At 38.7% G+C, this 12,280-nt stretch overlaps 1 protein-coding gene and 1 long non-coding RNA gene across 3 annotated transcripts in view; one reads left to right on the top strand and one right to left on the bottom strand.

The window, feature by feature from the left end:
• Positions 1–5,393: 5,393 nt before the first annotated feature.
• Positions 5,394–11,325, bottom strand: LOC109501513. The gene is made up of 4 exons (XR_006600618.1): positions 11,130–11,325; positions 10,401–10,688; positions 5,875–5,947; positions 5,394–5,542 (listed from the first exon to the last, which is right to left on the bottom strand). It is a non-coding gene; the product is annotated as an uncharacterized LOC109501513 (long non-coding RNA).
• Positions 11,326–11,382: 57 nt separating this feature from the next.
• ERGIC2 (ERGIC and golgi 2) overlaps positions 11,383–12,280 on the top strand; it is a 41,237-nt gene continuing 40,339 nt past the window's right edge. Inside the window, exon 1 of one of the 2 annotated variants that reach the window (XM_003988532.5) lies at positions 11,383–11,503. The gene's annotated coding sequence lies outside the window, so the exon portion shown is untranslated. The remainder of the gene's footprint in view (positions 11,504–12,280) is intronic. The other variant, XM_006933600.4, reaches the window with a different exon arrangement.

Here is a 12,280-nt window from a genome sequence, read left to right as displayed (position 1 = left end):
GCAAATGCTACAAAGGGAAAGTATTATAAATATCCTAGTATTTGGTAAAAACTTCTTCCATGAACATTGTTCTAAACTGCCTGCATTGATTTCAATTATGCTTTTTGACACGGTCTCTGAGTAAAATGGATGATGAGATTTGCAATGGGGATTCTCTAGTTCTTCTGTTAATCTATTTTGTACAATTTTTACTTTGTCTCTTGTTGAATTTCTCTCTTTTTTTTTTATCAGATTACATTAAAAGGGATTAAAGATGGGCTGTATTAAAGTGTCAGTCCTGGGGCACCTGGGTGGTTCAGTTGGTTAAGCATCTGACTTTGGCTCAGGTCATGATCTTGCAGCTTGTGACTTCGAGCTCTGCGTCAGGCTCTGTGCTGACAGCTCAGAGCCTGCACCCTGCTTTGCATTCTGTGACTCCCCCTCTCTCTCTGCTCCTTCCCTGCTCGCTCGCTCTCAAGAAATAAATAAATGTTAAAAAAAAATTTAAAGTGTCCTGTCTAAAGCCTTTTTTGCTTCACAGTGAGATTTGCTAGTGGTTAATTTTGGTGCTGGCACAATCTCCATTGTGACCTCCAGGGACAGTGACCTGGTGGTGGTGATACTTCAGGGCTCTGTCAGCAAAGGATATGGGATTAGCATTCTATGTACCACCTCGGGAAGCTGCCTGATTTTCCTACAGGGGTCAGAAGCTATTTGGTGCTCTCTTTTCAGCCTCAGTTGGCAATAATTTTTAAATTCTTCCATATTTAATCTTTTCTGTATTGAAGAGGCCTCTTAGACTGTTGTACTTGCCCTGCCTCTGGCTGAAAGCCAATTCAATTGAGGAAGGGCATGCACTTTCTTACTTTGACCTTCTTTGCAAGAACTCTCCTGTTTACATTGCAAGGTCAAGCTATATGTGTGTCAGATTGCAATCAACACTATGTAAATTGATACAGTAGGTATATAGCCAAATTTAAAGAAATTAGAAACCTAATCACCTAATTTTCCATGTATGTATTTAAAAATATCATTTTTGAGCCCCTACTATGTGGCAAATAGAGGCAAGCAGAAAGAAGTTTCCCTCATCTTTAGACTCTCATTACAATGGAGAAGAATGATACACAAAAATAATTACCATTCAACATGGCAGCCTGAGAGAGAACAACCGATACTTTCTGCAGGAATGGGTGATGGTTTTGCAGAAGCAATATTTGAGCTCAAGTATTAGTTGGTTTTGTTTTGTTTTAAAGTGATACATGCCAAACACTTATGTTAAAGAAATCTGTATCAAACTATTTTCCTATCGACAGCTCTACATACTCTGAATTTCTCCTGTCATGTTTTGGAAAATGTGTTCATTCTTTTTATTTTATTTTGAGAGGGAGAGAGTGTGCAAAAGAATGGGGGAAGGGCAGAGAGCGAGAGAGAGAAATATCAGTGCCGAGCCTGACGTGGGCTTAATCTCACAAACCGTGAGATCACGACCTGAGCTGAGATCAAGAGCTGGACGCTCAACTGACTGAGCCACCCAGCTGCCCCAAATGTGTTCATTCATAAGCCAGAAATTGCATGACTTCATTTCTTCTCACCACCCCCACCTTGTTTCTTTCATATGATTTTCAGCAATCTAGTTCCAGTGTTTCATGCATGTTGTCAGTTCAAGAGTCAACAATGTTAAGTCTAACAAGTATCTAATTCTCACCAAAGATCAATAGTGTTTGGCACTGGTCTTGATTTCATCTTGGTCTTTGCTGTATTGTCACAAGATTATCACTCTCATTCTTCTTTTCCCTACAGATATTTATAAACTAAGAATAAATTATCGAATTGTCAAATAATGGCAACACAAACAATTGCTGGGAGCAAAACATCTAAAATCTCTTAAAAAGAGGCAGAATAGGGGCCCCTGGGTGGCTAAGTCAGTGGAGTGTCCAACTCTTGATTTTGGCTCAGGTTATGATCTCTCATGGTTTGTGAGTTCGAGCCCTACATGGGGCTCTGCGCTGATGGCATGGAGCCTTCTTGGGATTCATTCTCTCTCTCTCTCTCTCTCTCTCTCTCTCTCTCTCTCTCTCTCTCTCTCTTTTTCTCTCTCTCTTTCTCTCTCTCTCGCTCTCAAAATAAACTTAAAAAAAAAGAGGGGTACCTGGTGGCTCAGTAGGTTAAGCAACTGACTTCAGCTCAGGTCATGATTTCATGGTTCATGGATTTGAACCCCACACTGGGCTCTGCACTCACAGCACAGAGCCTGCTTCAGATCCTCTGTTTCCCTCTCTTTCTCTGCAGTTCCCCTGCTTGTGCACTCAATCTCTCTCTCTCTCTCTCTCTCTCTCTCTCTCTCTCTCTCTCTCTCAAAAATAAACATTAAAAAAAAACTAAGAAAAAGGCAGAATATAGTGGGAGAATTTTAACAGGTTAAAAGCTATAGTCATTAAGACAGTGATTATAATATTGCTGCAGAGATTGACCAATGGAACAGAATACAAAAGCAAGGAACAATGCCTTTCTGCATTCTCCAAAATTGGCAAACAGTTGCATAGTATGACAATATAAATATAATAAGAATGTGGAGCAAGCAGAATCTCCTCACTGCTGGTGGGGCTGGGGAGTAATCAGGAACTCCAGCTTTGGAAGACTGAGACTTGATCAGGAAAATTGAAGATGCCAGTGTCCTCTGAGTCTGCAATTCTACCCCTAGGTGTATGCCCTAGGGAATTGTCTTCAACCATGGCTGCAATAAGATGTAAAATCTGGAGCTTTTTAAAGCTCCTGGCATGATTGTAATGTGCAGTCGGGTTTGAGACAGCGTCATAGAGGAAATGAGGCAACCATGACCACTGAACATGTACAAGAATGTTTACAGAAATGTAAGTATCAGCAAAATGCTGGAATTCTGAATACCCCATATAGAAGCATGGATAATCAAAATGTAGTCTACTCGTGTAGGAGTAAAAAATAGAAAACAGTCCACAGGCTTTTTAGGTGAATCTTAGAAACAATGCTGAACTTTTAAAACGCAAATTCAAAAGATTAGGTGCCATTGTAAAGCTCAGAAACCAGCAAATTTAAACATTATTTTGCTTAGGCTTACATCATATATGGTTAAAAAAAAACAGGGAATGTAGCCCAGTATTTGGAGTAGTGGGAAGGCAGTAAGATATGCTGGAGGAACCACACACAAGTCATTTCAATGCTATTAATAATTTTCTAGTTAAATTGAGTGGTGGCTTCATGGATATTATCTTACTTCATAACTTATATATGCTTCTGTATATATCAAATACACCATGTAAATCTACTTAAAGGCCTTTTTAAATTTTATTGCATTATTGTATACTCTTCCAGTGTTTTTGTGCAAATAAATGCAAACATGAATGCATATTTTTATTTTCTCCCATTAAACACAAGAATAACGTGTAAATTGTTCTAAACTTGCTTTTTCCACTTGATCATACAGGCTGGAGATCTTTCCATATCACTGTGCTTTTTAAAATATTTTTATTGAAGTACAATTACCATACAATGTTATATTAGCTTCAGGTGTACAATATAATGATTCAACAATTCTATACATTGATCAGTGTATTCTGAATCTGTTTTATCTCATTCATCCCCCTCCCCAATTTAAGGCCATTTTAATTACACTAGTTCCTCAGGGTAGAACTTATCCTTCTGTCCGGTTAATTAGAATGTTCCACATACATCTAGAGCATTAAGCCCTATCATTTTTCTGTGATTCCCTTTACCTAGAACATGAATTGCTCTTGCGACTTGTATTTGCTGATGTCACTTTTAATGGTCAGCCTATTTGTTAATTTTTCTTAGTTAATGCTGGCAGTTCCATTTTGTACTATCCATTCTCTTCTAGGGAAAAAGGGTTTAAAATGTGTCTGAATATCTTCTGAATGCCAGATATTACCTGATATTTCCACTGGGTTCCTTTAATTATTCAAGCTAATCTTTATGAAAATGTTTTGAATGTAATATTAATAACCCCTGGGCTATTAATATAGCCCAGGGCATAGGGATTAAGTGTTGGTTCTGAAGCCAGACTTCTTGGGTTCAAATTCCAGCTCTATCATTAATCAGTGTTATGACTGGGCAAATTAGCCTTGTTGTACTTCTAATTCCTCATCTATAAAATGAAGGTAATAAAAGAAACCTATTCATAGAGATATCCTATAGTTAAAGGCGTTCATAAATTTAAAACACTTAAAAGAGCAGCTGGCTCCTAGTAAACTTTCAATTCATGTGATTATTATCTTGTGCATTTTCCTAAAATAAATCTTTTAAAGAGGATTCCCCACACCCTGAATCCTTCAAAAATATTTTTGTACAAAAGGGAACAATTAAAAGTTTAAAAAGTGAGCCTCAAAATCATTTTGCTAAGTGAAAGAATCCAGTTGCAAAAGACTAATTCCGCTTACATGAAGTGTCTTAAAAATACATTTATTGAGACAGCAGAACAATGGCTATCTATGGCTATGGGTGAGAGCAGGAGATAACAAAATGGGGGTGATGAAAATGTCCTAAAATTGGATTATGGCAATGATTGCACAACTCCATAAATTTTCTAAAATCATTGAATTGTACACAGCCTTTCTCAAGTAGTTTCAGAGTTCTTAATTGCTTTAATAACTTTTATCAGGATGGGTCAAATCTGATTAAACTCTGATAGTTGAATGTGGCCAAAATCCAGCAATAAACTGTTACATGTGGCAGGAAGAGACTGTCATATATTACTTGGGGAAAGGTTGATTTTATTAAGACTTGCTCTTTGAGAATATAAGTACCTATATATCTTTTCATTTCTTTATGTCTCCACGTCTTTTTCAATAATTCTCTTTCTTATCCCTAAAGGATTTAATTGGGGAATGACATCAGGCTACGTTAATAGCTTTCTGTGTGCCAACTACTTTACATATATTATTTAATTCTAAGCCCAATCGTATCAGAAAGGCATCGTCTCTCCCATTTTACCAATGAGGAGATTGAAGCAAGAGACGTTAAGTGATTTGTTTTATATTAAAATTTTTTTAATGTTTATTTATTATTGAGAGAGCATGAGCATGTTTAAACAGCTAGTTTCACAGCAGAATTAGCGCATTGGTTTTGATGATTGCAGACCTTAATCACCATATGACAACGATGAATGTTTTCAGAGGACAATACTAGTATACGTGTGGAGTTTGAACTAGGGAAATGACACTGGAAGCAGGGAGATACTGGAATGGGGCCAGCTTCATGCACACACTTGGACATGTGAATGAAAATAAAATGTAGAGGTAAAAATAAGGCTTATATGTAATAGGGGAGGTTCTGTTTTCAGAGGTCAAAAATAGTGAAAATTTCTTTGAATCCATTAGGAATTACTTGCCAGATGCTAATTAAAAAGACTTTACTGCAGTAGCTTGAGGGAATTAGGATTTTATTCTCTTCCCTAAATAAAGTCAGGAAACTAGGAGGCAGCTCTACAGCTATGATAGCCTGAGGCTTTTTCTGTCTTCCTCCTCCATCATCTTCAGTGTATGAATTCAATCCATAAGTCATAAAATTGTTGCTGGGGTCAGGCCATCACACACACATTCCAAGCGGAGAAGAGGGAAGGTAAGGAGAAAAGAGAACAAATGGCTTTCATAAAACTCCTACTCAGGTGCGCCTGGGTGGCTCAGTTGGTTAAGCGTCTAACTTCGGCTCAGGTCATGATCTTGCGATCCGTGAGTTCGAGCCCTGCGTCAGGGTCTGTGCTGACAGCTCAGATCCTGGATCCTGTTATGGATTCTGTGTCTCCCTCTCTCTCTGATCCTCCCCTGTTCATGCTCTGACTCTGTCTCAAAAATAAATAAATGTTAAAAAAAAAAAAAAAAGTCCTACTCAATGACTTTTACTTACATATCTGCCCACCCTGCTTGACAAGCTTGTGAATGTAGTTCTTCATTTGAGTTTATTGTCCAGGGTTCTGGAACTAAATGAGAAAACAGTATTTAGGCAACCAGAAGTCTCCCCCACTTCCTAATTATCATACATTCCTTTTAATTTTACTTAATTTTAATTTATACCTTTTAAAGAAATAAATGCAAAGAAATAGTGCTAATTAAAAAAAAACAATACTGTGGTGGTATAAAGCAAAAAGTATAATTTTTTTAAATGTTTGTTTATTTTTGAGAAAGAGAGCATGAGTGGGGGAGAGGCAGAGAGAGAGGGAGACACAGAATCCAAAGCAGGCTCCAGGCTCTGAGCTATCAGCACAGAGCCGGACACGGGGCTCAAACCACAAATCATGAGATCCTGACCTGAGTCGAAGTTGGACACTCAACTGACTGAGCCACCCAGGGGTCCCAAAATATAATTCTTTATTTCCCTGCTGTCCTTGTCCCATTTCCTCTTAATGTTTATAAAGTCCAGAAGATATTATATAACAATAGGAGTATAAGAATGAAATAACAGAGAAAATAGAAAAGATAAATTAAGAAAATAAGAAAACTTCCTAGAACCAAAGGACATGAGTTGTCAGGCTGAAATGAGCCACTGGATACACTGCACACCAATGAAGACGTGGATCCATATCAGACACATCACTGAAGTTTAAGAGTACTAAGGACAAGAAAATGATGTAAGATTTCGGAGAAAAAGAGGTCTCACACAACGGGTCGGGGATCTGAGTGGCTTTAAACTTCTCATTGGGAACATTTAAAGCAAATTTTACTATGGGGACCTCTCCACTGGACTTCTTAAGTATGCCTGTGACAGAACTGCATTTTCCTGAAGGATGATCCAAGAGAGAGCAAGGAGGAAGGCACACTGTCCATTATGGCCTTTGCTAGCGCATTTAAAAGCTTTATCATAATTAAATCTTTTCAATTTTTCCCTGACAAATCTCATAGCTTAACTGAATCAAAACAATTTGTTTGGTGTATAGACAAAAAGAAAAATATGGGAATGGTACTAATCTCCCAGCCTCATATTTTTCCACCTTTTGCCTCCAAAGGGAAGACCCCAATGGATTCCTATGCGTTCAACATGGAGTTGGCTTATGACAGACTGATGTTAGTGGTTTCTCCTAACTCAGGCTCAGCGATCTGCAACACTGCTATTATGGGAATACCAGGGGGGATCGGTGTGTTCTAGAACATCACCCTTATAGGATGGAAGTGATATCCATTGGGCAGCAGCCCCAATCTGTGTCAAAGACTCCGATCTTTAAGGGGCTTCCCCCCAATGTAAATACCCTCCATTAGAGGAAAATCAACTTCTGACCAAGCTTACTCCCTCAAATCCTACTTCAGGAGGAAGTGTGTGTAGGGTAAGGGAGAATGCTTATGTCTCACTGGCTTCTTTCCTTCTAAGACCCAGACAGAAAGGAGAGGCCCTTACTACTGATGGCTCAACTATCCTTTACTTAGGAAAACAAGTTTAACAAATAAAAGAATTTGCCAAGTTAGGTTCTTTTGAACAGTGATCGTAAGGTATATATTTTTTAGTCAAAGCATCTCTATCCTGACCATATATTATTTATATATTTAGATGTTCATATATTTTTGACCTGATATGAAAATTACCTTGTAGGGACACATCCCATATATAGGATGGAAATTATTTCATCTTTTTAGCTCAACATCAATGTTAGATAATTATACCATAAAATGGAAAAATATCTTCTGCTCTGCTCAATTGAAAGTTGATTGTTTTTTTCTCTCATAGCATACTGTTATTTCCCCCTTTTTATGCACTTATGCCAGTTTGCCCATGTACATAAAAATTATACAAACATAAAGACACACAGATACAAATGTACTTGCTCCTAGATATTCTCTTCCAAAGTTCATCTGGATTTATGAATTTATAAATATTAACATCAACAGGTGAAAATTAGGTAGTGATTGTTATAGGGTTATCAGACATTTGGTCTGGAAAGAAATTTGACTTTGAAAGCTTTTGGATGAGACACATATGCAGATAGCCTGACTCCTGAAGGCATCTGAGTTTGATGGGTGATAAAGCTTGCAGACATTTCTATTTATGTCATATTATTGAAATCAAAATTTGGGGGCACCTGGATGACTCAGTCATTTAAGTGTCCAGGTCTTGATTTCGGCTCAGGCCATGATCTTGTGGTTCATGGGTTCAAGCCCCTAGTTGAACTCTGCACTATCTGTGTGGAGCCTGTTTGGAATTCTCCCTCCCTCCCTCCCTCTCTCTCTCTCAGAATAAATAAAAATAAAAATAAGAGATTTTGGGGCACCTGGGTGGCTCAGTCGATTAAGTGACTGACTTCAGCTCAGGTCATGATCTTGCGGTTTGTGAGTTCAAGCCGTGTGTCAGGCTCAGTGGGTACAGCTCAGAGCCTGGAGCCTGCTTTAGATTCTGTCTCCCTCTCTGCCCCTCTCCTGTTCACACCCCATCTCTCCCTTTCCTTCTCTCTCTCAAAAATAAATAAACATCAAATAAATAAATAAATAAATAAATAAATAAATAAATAAATAAATAAAAGATTTAAAATAAATTTTGCCTACCTACAGTATGAGAGTTAAATATGTTGTCTCTTTTAAACTTAAAGTATTTATTACATTATGACCTAGGCACTTATGTAAAGAATTTCATCTGCTATTTGAAGGAAATTAGTAATGTTTTTAAAAGCTTTAGGAAATAGGGGCACTTGGGTGGCTCAGTCGATTAAGTGACTGACTTTGGCTCAGGTCATGATCTTGCGGTTTGTGAGTTCATGCCCTGTGTCAGGCTCTGTGGGTACAGCTCAGAGCCTGGAGCCTGCTTCAGATTCTGTCTCCTTCTCTCTGCTCCTCCCCTGCTCACATTCTGTCTCTCTCTCAAAAATAAATAAGTATTTAAAAAATAAAAGCTTTAAGAAATATAAAAGAGCTGAAATTTATTTTAAAATATTGAGAGTTCACAAAAACAGCTAATCAAATAGATGAGACAATACATCTATGATGCAAAGATGAAAAATATTAGTGAAAGAATGTTTGGAAATGAAAAGCAAAATACCAACTCAAATGTTGTAATCAATGTAGAGAATATTATATAAAGTCTGTATTTCAGCTGGATGTTTTTGTGTTGAAATTTATTGAAGACCATAATAAAAAATGTTGCATACACATAATACATTATTAATAATGTATTAAAATAGACTATTAAAATAAATAGTTTACTACTAACTATTAAGATAAATGACACCAGCCAAGGTCATATATTTGTTTTTGGGCTTATTATTTGGTAACTGTATATCCCAATGTAGTATGAATTCCACAAGAATTGTCTGCTTTGTCACTAGGTCATGTTCTGTACTTAACACACCACTTGTCATATAGAAGGTACTCAGCGAATCTTTGATACATGAATGGCCAGGTCACAGGTTTAATTGAATGATCTATGGTCCCTATGATCTATTATTAGTCATACTGAAATGTTGCACAATGCTTTATAGATATTGGTGGTAAGTCTACTGAAACAGAGATATTAAATGGCAGATAGTGGCACTATAAACATACTGAAAATATTTATCCATTAGCTGACGTACCAAGTTTAAACTTGGCACATGAAAAATGATTTTTAAGTCCTAACTTGGTAGGTGATAAAATTATTTAAGAGTGTAAAGCACAATGTTTGAAAATGTAAGTACACAATTTGAGTATAACATTGATAATCATGTATAATAGAAGCAAGTAAAAATGAAGGCACCTGGTGTATAGCACGAAACTGAGAATAGTTTTATAAAAGGAACTGTCTGATCATGAGGACTGGTAGTTAGTAAGAAGGGGGAGGAGACACAGGATTCTAAACTGATTGAATCTAACTTTAGTGGTACCCTTGACTTTCCTACGCATACAAGAGATGAAATAGCTTTGGGGATAATAAGATCCACTTGGAATATATCGAATTTGAGGCGTTTGTGGGGCATTCGTATATCTATCTATCTTAATTTTACTAACTTGCTAAAACTTTTACTCAAACTATAAAGAAAAAAAAAAGCATCATGAAAACACCTTTTGAGCATCTGTACAAATACAGGTTATTTAGGGGCGCCTGGATGGCTCAGTCAGTGATGCATCCGACTTCGGTTCAGGTCATGATTTCGTGGTTTGTGGGTTTGAGCCCTGCTTTGGGCTCTGTGCTGACATCTCAGAGCCTGGAGCCTGCTTTGGATTCTGTGTCTCTCTCTCTCTGCCCCTCCCCACTTGTTGCATGCACTCTCTCTGCCTCTCCCTGTCTCTCTCAAAAATAAACATTAAAATAAATTTAAAAAAAAAGTACAGGTTGTTTAGCACCAGTTTAAGTCCCCAATTTAAAACCTATTTCCTAAGTCTCTTCTGCAGGTAATATATAATGTAATGTTTTTGTGTTAAGCAAATTGTTTCACAGACATAACACCCACCACTAATAACATAGGATTAAGTATTCACCTCACTTTGAAGTTAAGCTGAGTTTCAATCTTCAGGGGAAATTAATTTTGTCTTCATTTGGTAGTCTGGAAAATGGTGAGTTGTTTTTTAAATAAGGAGGATCAAAGTAGTCAGTTTTGCTATACCGGGAATTCCAACTCTTAGGGGTCAGCTGTTATCGTGAAAGCAGACTCCTCTGGAGACCAGGGACCAGATGTAACTAAGTGAACAACAGCTAGCTTCCATGCAAGCAAAAGCCCATATAATCTTAGACCCACAAAGAAGGAAGGTCTGCTGGTACCTTTGTGGCTAAGGTAAAGAAACAGTTTAGATATTTATTAACTCACTTAGATCTCATAACAACCACATGAAATTATTATTATCGCGTCATTTTTCAGATAAGGAAATGAGATGAAATAATGTGCCCATAAATGGTTGAACCGGAATTTTAACCCAGGAAATCCTAGTTAAAATTTAGCACCAGTTCCTAAAGCTCTAAGCTCTTACCCACTACAGTAAGCTTCTTAAATATGTGAAGGACTAACCCTGACATGAAAAGTCTGGAAATGAAATTGCATCAGTGGAAACACTTTATCTGCTTTTATATTCTGGGATAGTTTCAATTTAGTGAAATTTCGTTTGAAAAAGGGAGTCTAAATGTTCTTGACGTGAGGAAATAAGGAGGCCAATAAAGTCACAAAACATGATGCAGATTGTACTGATACGCATTAGGGTTGCAAATGATAAAACCTGTGCCCAAGTCTGTCCTTAGTGATGAAGCACTCTATGAGGCGTTGAGATTCATTCTGTGGCCCCTAAGTGTCATTACAAAGGTAACCCATTCCTTCCCGGAGAAGCTGATTCCTTATTGGCCACGTGGTTACACCTAAAATACATTTCAACCTCTGTTCTGTTTAGCCACACCCCTTTCATATCGACCACACCTGTTGATTCACAAAGCGCTCCGTAAGCAAAGGGAATATCGCGAGAACTCTACATTGTCTCCCATCTGACGTTTTCAGCGGCGGTTGTCGCTTTTGTTCTCGCGATATTTTCGGGTGAACGGGAGCCCGGCGGCCCGGGCTTCTGCGAAACATGGCGGTCGGCTGGTACCATAACACAAGGTAAAATACTGAAAGCCCGCCGGGTGATGTTCTCCCGATTGTTCCGAGGCTGTTCCGGTAGTGAATGCGGTTAAGGGGGCTGAGAGTCTGTCATGGGGTTGGTTCCCTGTCTTCATCACTGTCTTTTGGAGAGAGGGCCGGACTGGGGAGCCGCTCCACCTCCCCCGGGGGCGTTACTGGCAGGACCCTGGGCAGCGCAGCGCGGGGGAGCTCCCCTCTTCTCAGTCCGGTATCTGTGCACTGTCTTGCAACCGGAAGGAGTTTAAGTGCTTCTCCGATAGCTGCTAACCCTGACCCATTGTTTCTCGCTGTGCCCTGTGCCCCGGTGGCTCCTCTCGTCCTCAGGGAGAAAGGTCCCGCGTTGTGAAGACCAGCCGGATCGTGTCCCTATCTTCCCGGGTGTCTGGCTCCCCACCCCCATTCAGACCAATACCAAATTCTTGGCAGCAGGTTGCTCTCTTTCAGAAAGACCGAGGTCTTGGCCTCGTCTCCAGAGTTTCGCACGCCGCCTGGGGGAATGAGAAAGGGGCAGGTCTGGCAAGATACTTTAGGAGAGACTGGTCTGAGTGTAACTACTTTTCTTAAACCCTCGAGGTTTAAGAAACCCTCGGAAGGTAACTTGTCAATTCGTGGTAGAGAATAGCCTTGGATATAGGTTATATATAGAGTTGATAGGTCATTGTTTGAGAAAACATGTTTAGGTAACTTTTGTATTTGGGATTTAGTGCCCTCGAACTTCATGCATAGTTACATATTATCTGTTAAAATGTTGCAAGA

This window comes from Felis catus, chromosome B4 (assembly GCF_018350175.1).
Source record: "Felis catus isolate Fca126 chromosome B4, F.catus_Fca126_mat1.0, whole genome shotgun sequence".
Classification (NCBI taxonomy): Eukaryota; Metazoa; Chordata; class Mammalia; order Carnivora; family Felidae; genus Felis; species Felis catus.
The sequence above is the reverse complement of the archived record's forward strand: the minus strand, read 5'-3'. Positions and strand labels throughout refer to the sequence as shown.